The sequence below is a fragment of the Trichosurus vulpecula genome, chromosome 6 (genome assembly GCF_011100635.1).
Source record: "Trichosurus vulpecula isolate mTriVul1 chromosome 6, mTriVul1.pri, whole genome shotgun sequence".
NCBI lineage: Eukaryota > Metazoa > Chordata > Mammalia > Diprotodontia > Phalangeridae > Trichosurus > Trichosurus vulpecula.
This window is the reverse complement of record NC_050578.1, coordinates 77,711,303-77,717,435: the sequence shown is the minus strand read 5'-3', so window position 1 is coordinate 77,717,435 and position 6,133 is coordinate 77,711,303. Positions and strand designations below refer to the sequence as shown.

The window sequence follows — 6,133 nt, the reverse complement described above, 5'->3', positions numbered from 1 at the left end:
GCTTCACTGAATCAAATTCTTTAAAAAAAACTTTAGTCAATCATGTATTAATCATGTAATAAACTTTAATCAATCATGTAACAAAGATATGCTCTGCTGTGGAATTTCACTTGTGAAAGTGCCTGTTCCCTACTTATACCCTCAGAGAAGATACTCTCAAGCCACATATAGATATTCCCATACAAATTTTTATATAGATGGAGAAGTTAGCATCTAGATTAGTAGTTAGCAAAGCTCTCCTAAATGCTTTATTACTAAAGTTGAAGTTTTTCCATGCTTTTGGAATCGTCTTCTTTTTCAGATACCTTATGAGTGGATCCATCAAAATCCTCACTGTATATCTATATATCTGGGACAGACAGGGCAACAAGTTTGGTCCAGAATTAAACATGAGCAGAGAAGTAGGCTGTATCTCCTTGAGGAAATCACAAAACTCCTTTAATGGTCCCAACCTGTCCTAGAAACTAAAACCCATCTTTTTAATTAACAGTGGTGTTGTATGTCTGTGAGACATGGAATACAATGATTTCAAAAGAACTGGAAGTTAATAACAGACAGCAATAGAAGTGTGCATAGTGGGTATGAGTATTCTAAGGAACTAATTTCCTAACTAGTAACTAAGTGCCTAATAAGGAATTTAGAAGAATTATAGTGATGTCTTCAAGGAAAATTGTGATTGAAAAAGGACACTTGGGAAGAACAAGAACAAGGGACAACAGCTTCTTTGTCCTACTGGCATCTTCATAATAAGAGAAATCAAGAAAGGTCCCCAACATGACCCCCTGTGACAAACATATAGGGACAATACATCAGAGTTGCACGGGATGGGCAGCCATGATTGTGTTATAACCTGTATCATTGGAAGTAACATCTAAACTGATGAGATCAGAGATGCATTTGGGTATCTACTCATTTTTAGTCTTCTAATTTGTATTTTTTTCCATTGCTCCAACAAATTGATGGTCTGACTGTGTACAAACAGCTGATTTGGAAATGACTCCCACTTAAGCAACTAGGCATTTCCGATCTGGTAAGACACAGTCAATTTCATTTTGGGGCATCTCTTGACCCTCTTCTTGAAGAAATATTCATAATGTATAAGTACTAGGCTTTAATGTAGTCTTAAAGTCTTTGACCTCTTTTGTTTCTTAATCCTGAGCCATGTTTTCCAACATTTTTCACCATCCTCTCCTATGCCCATCTTTATATCTAAGTGATCCTTTTGGTTTCGGGTCCACATGTCATCTGGGTCCTTTATAGTGAGAATGTGATGGCGCACTATTTTACACCTCCCTAACATGCAGCAACTTCAGTAGAATGTTGCTATAGATGGGTCTTCATTTCCATGGGAAGCTTGAGATCATTAAAGGAGTTTTTCACTTTCCTAAAGGCAATCTAAACCACTCTTCCACTGGAGAATTCTGGGCCCAAGTCAGTACTGCTGGTCCTAGATGGACAAGTTCTATAGTTTATCCATACATGCCATAATCCGAGTATAGTACAGGTGTGACCAGGCAGTCCTTCTCTCTGGGTTCACTTTCTGGGCTAGCCAAGATGATACCATTACCTCTTAATCATTAAACAGGAAAGCAAAAGCAAGACAGCCAGGTGGCACAGTGGATAGAGTGTTGGACTTGCAGTCGGGAAGACCTGAGTTCAAATCTGGCCTCTGATACTTACTAGCTGTGTGACCCTGGGCAAGTCATTTAACCTATCTCCAACTCAGTTTCTTTATCTGTACAATACTGATGATAATAACAGAACCTACCTCCCAGGGCTGCTGGAAGGATCAAACGAGATAATATTAGTAAAACTCTTGTCAAACCTCAAGTTATATAAATGTTAACTCTTAAGTATAATCCTAGAATAGCAGTCCATTAGACGCTGGATCACACACACCTGCCGATGCATATAGATTTCAGGGGCAGAGTGGGCACAAACTAGCAAGAAGGCACTGAGCAGGGAAACCAATGTGTCTGGGGCAACTCACAGACCTGCACTGCATCCCTTGATGTCTTTGATCTGCTCGGAGAATGGTCTTCCTTATGAAGGAGTTCTTTCCTCGCTCTTCTTTAAAATTTCTCTGCTCTTCTGTAGTACAGGGTCACTTCTTAGCTGGATCATCTGACTGTTGCATAGCTAACAGTTGTATAGAACTTTAAGGTCTGCAAAGTGCTTGATAAGCTCTAAAATGATAAAAACTGCTAAAGCCGTTACGAGGTCTTTCAGTGAAAGCAGAGAATCTGAGCCCGAGGTCTGCAGAGCTACTTACTCATGGCTGGTCTCTGAGGTAACAGCATTAGCTGTTGCAGCAAAATGTTCTGGAATCAATAGAACTATTCAGAACTTACTAAGGTATGAGAGGTTTCCGCATCTCAAGCCATCGGTAATAGTAAAAAGCAAGGCAGACAAAGCTCTGAGGATTTCCATCTTTCAAGCTGTAGGGGATGGTAAAGAACTCACCTTTCCCCATTCTGCTTTTTGCCAAGCTTTTATTCCAGTCCTGGTCTTGGCTGGGCTAGGACCAAAGCAGCTGCTTCCCTCTCGTCATCTGTTTTTCTGTCTCATTCTTCTAATGGGCTTGCCTTTTGTGTCTCTGCATCTTCTATCTCCTTGGCTTTGGTCACTGAATCTCAAAGCAGGGTTTCTTGTGAAATGACTCACCTCTCTACCTTAGAGTAATACACCAGAATTCACATTTCTGCCCTACTCAGCATGGATAGCCAATATACAATTGTTCCACAGTTCCCCAGAAGCTCTTGGTAACAGGTTTCTGCATAGGTATTTGCAGAACAGTTTTATGTAAATGAACTGCTAGGAAATGAAACATTTTGGACATCTTTGCCTCTTATGGGTTGCTTTTTCTCAGGTCCTCTAAGTACTTTTCCCCTGAGAGGCTACTTTCTCTCAGATCCTTTCAAAACTGTTTTTCCCAAGTATTTCTCCCCTAGAAGCTGCTTTTCTCAATGATTCTCACACTTTCCCCCACTCCTTTCAATACATAAAAATACCAAAGAAAAAAGCAGTAGACATTCTTTATATAATTCTCTTCAAAGAGACTCTGTGATATTCTAGTGATGATATCACGACGTATTCAGCAAACAGAAACATCTGATGAAAGTCCCCATCCGTAGGGAATCACTCTCTAACTTCGACTCCCCGCTAGATTCACAATAGTGAATACCTGTAATGAGCGTCTGGCTCCTTGTTTAATGCCTCACGTTATGTTTATTCACAGGGTCATTGAACAGTGTTATTTCTGTCATGTCTTTCCAGGAATCTTGAATGATCTTGATGCATTATGCTACTGATTTTGCTATTTGGCAGGGAGATGTGCAATATAGTCTCCAACAAATTAAAAATTAATATGATCCAGGAAGAAATGCATGATGGGTGTGAGTAGGTTGTAATGTATAACCAGGAAGAACTTTGAAGAACAGGAATAAAAGATGTCAACAAGCAAATGGATGATAGAAAGATAAGATAGGCTGATCAGGTGTTGAGAGCAAAGGATGACAGGTGTATACCCAGAGTGCTTCCTTTAATGTCAGGAGAAAGTAAGGAAAGCCTCCAACACTGTCAATCAACAAGCATTTATACAGCATCAACTAGATGCCAGTCACTGTGCTAAGGATACAAAGAAAGGTGAAAAAAAAACCAAGTCCTGCTCTCAAGCAGCTTACAGGAGACTGATGCTCACCATGTGATCAGCTTAAGTGAGCAGGGAGACGAGGACAATGCAGCTTGTGACAAAATTGAATGGTTTACATTTAGCATCTTCGAAGATGGTTCCTAAAGCAATCCATTTTAGTGTGTCAAGATAGAAATGATTCATTTCCATATGTCTATTCAGTGGTCACTGGACAAGGATCTCAGATATAGAGTACCAACACTTAAGTCAATGCCTATGGACAACTAGTGCTCCTTTGTTGGTTGGTTGTTGTCCTTCATTCTCAAAGAGGACCAGAATGACATCACTATGCTAGAGTCACATTTCAGTGTGTCCAACTGTGGCTGATCAAACTGGCTGATCATGAGCTCAGAATATTCTACTATGGGTCGGGCACAAATAGTCCATGTGAACATTTGGGGTAGATTCTCTAAATTTACCTCTGAATTCTCCTTTCTTTCTTTTTTTTTCACAATTTACAAGTTTTATTACTGGTCATTTATACTTGGGAAAAACACAAATATTGCCTAGGCACAGGCTTTGTTCACTAAATTCTGTAACAAAGACTTCTTGACCTCCTACATTTTGGGCACATTATGATATTGTCCTTTAATGCTCAGAATGAAAATGATATAGAAAGTTTTACAACATAGTCCAAGATTAACTAGAGTCTTCGTTCCATCTATTTTCTTTCTGTTCAGGGAAATAACAATTTCCACATTAACAGAAGACAAAGCGATACAGCGATTTTTTCTTATATTGGTGGACAGCCCTTCAACTGAAAAGTCTTCTAGATTTTATTCATTTCAGTTGCACTGAAGGACTTGAGTGCCATGTTTTCACAACTGAAAATCAATGATGCCTTTGCTAGTGATAATGTGGTAGCCATTATCAACATTAAAAAAAACTCAACATGTAAGCATATCACTTTTAGATTTCATTGATAGCAAAGGGGTGAATGAGTTGGAGGGTGTACCCCAACCAATGAGATCATGGATTCACTAAATTACTGAAGCATCCTGTTCCCCAAACTGTGAGAAAAGGTAAACTGGCCTTGAACAGTATATCCTGTATCCTGGTCTGGTTTGGTTCTTTTCTTTTTCTGTATATTTTTCTGGTGAGGAAGCCATTTGGATCAGTATTGGGAACAGAGCTCCGAGTCCATGAAATGGTTGTGAGCAGGAGATCTCTCTTTGTAGGCCACCACAATTAAACCACATTGAACCTCAAAGTTATAACTGGCATCATGGTTAATGGCTCCAACATACGCTCGCACTTTTAAAGAGTAGTCCTATGTGTTCGGATAAATGGTTTTGGTTTCTCCGTTGTCTTCCAATCAGTCACACATGGCTTACCCCCGATATTCGGCTACCTGGTCCATTAGCCCCAGCTACTGAAGGATCTCACGATGAATTACACCTTCTAGAGCTCTTACTCCCACTTATGTCTTTTAGAACACGCTGGACACTTGCCACGTAGCCGGAGCTATTGTTTTTTCTTCCAATTCTTTTAATTGCTCTTGGGATGAAAGCACGGCTTCTAACACTTCATGGAAGTGTTTCCCTTGCAAAAAGATGTCTGGAGTATATTCTGCAAAGCCGTCCTCTCCCAGCTCCGGAATCATTCACTGTTTCCACCTCTTTAGATTTAAGGTTGTTTTGCTGTCATGGTTTGCTGAAGGATTCAAGTAAGACCAGGCATTGAATTAATATGTAAAGGTGTTTTCAAAGGAACTGGGGAATCACTGGTTGAACCGTTTGTTTTTCTGGATTGAGGAGAAGAATCAGATTTTGTGAAACTATTGGTCCTGATTCTTGATCTTGGGTCATACATATACTCACAGGTCCATGTAATAAACCATTTTCTTGCAATAACAATTCTAGTGTCTGAGAACAAATTTTGGTTGATACAACAGAAAGTATTAAATTAGAGCATTTTTGGTTGACTTCTTGATAAGGATTTTTTTTTCTTCTTCTGGCTACAAAAGTAACACGAAGTAGAGAAACCTACAGAAGGAGCTAATTCTATGAAAAACCTACTTGCACTTCCAAGCTTCTGGCATATACTTGATAGTAACTGCATTTTTAGGCTCTAAATTCACATGGAATATAATTTGGTCCAAAGTTCTCCCTCTTTTACTTCAAATGTCAATGGCTTTGGAGGGGGGTGTTCTTTCAAAGGCCACAGACTTTTGACAGCTCCTTGTAGCACCATGATGTGGCGAGGGGCAGCTCCTGAATCCCTTTTTCCATCACTTGGCTACCATAATTACAAGATCCAGAAGGGGTCACGCAGGACTGAAACTACTTTGTGTATTTTTCTTTATTTTATGGTTTGTAAGGATCTTGGAAATAGACACAGATTATGACCTGGCCATACTTGAAAATTTAATTTTTATTTTTCTTTTTATATCTTGATAAACAGTAACAAACACAATTATTTCCATATAGAAAGAACAGAAAA

The 6,133-nt window shown here is 39.3% G+C and overlaps 1 pseudogene; it reads right to left on the bottom strand.

The window, feature by feature from the left end:
• Positions 1-4,676: 4,676 nt before the first annotated feature.
• Positions 4,677-5,922, bottom strand: LOC118854653 (annotated as a pseudogene).
• Positions 5,923-6,133: the final 211 nt, after the last annotated feature.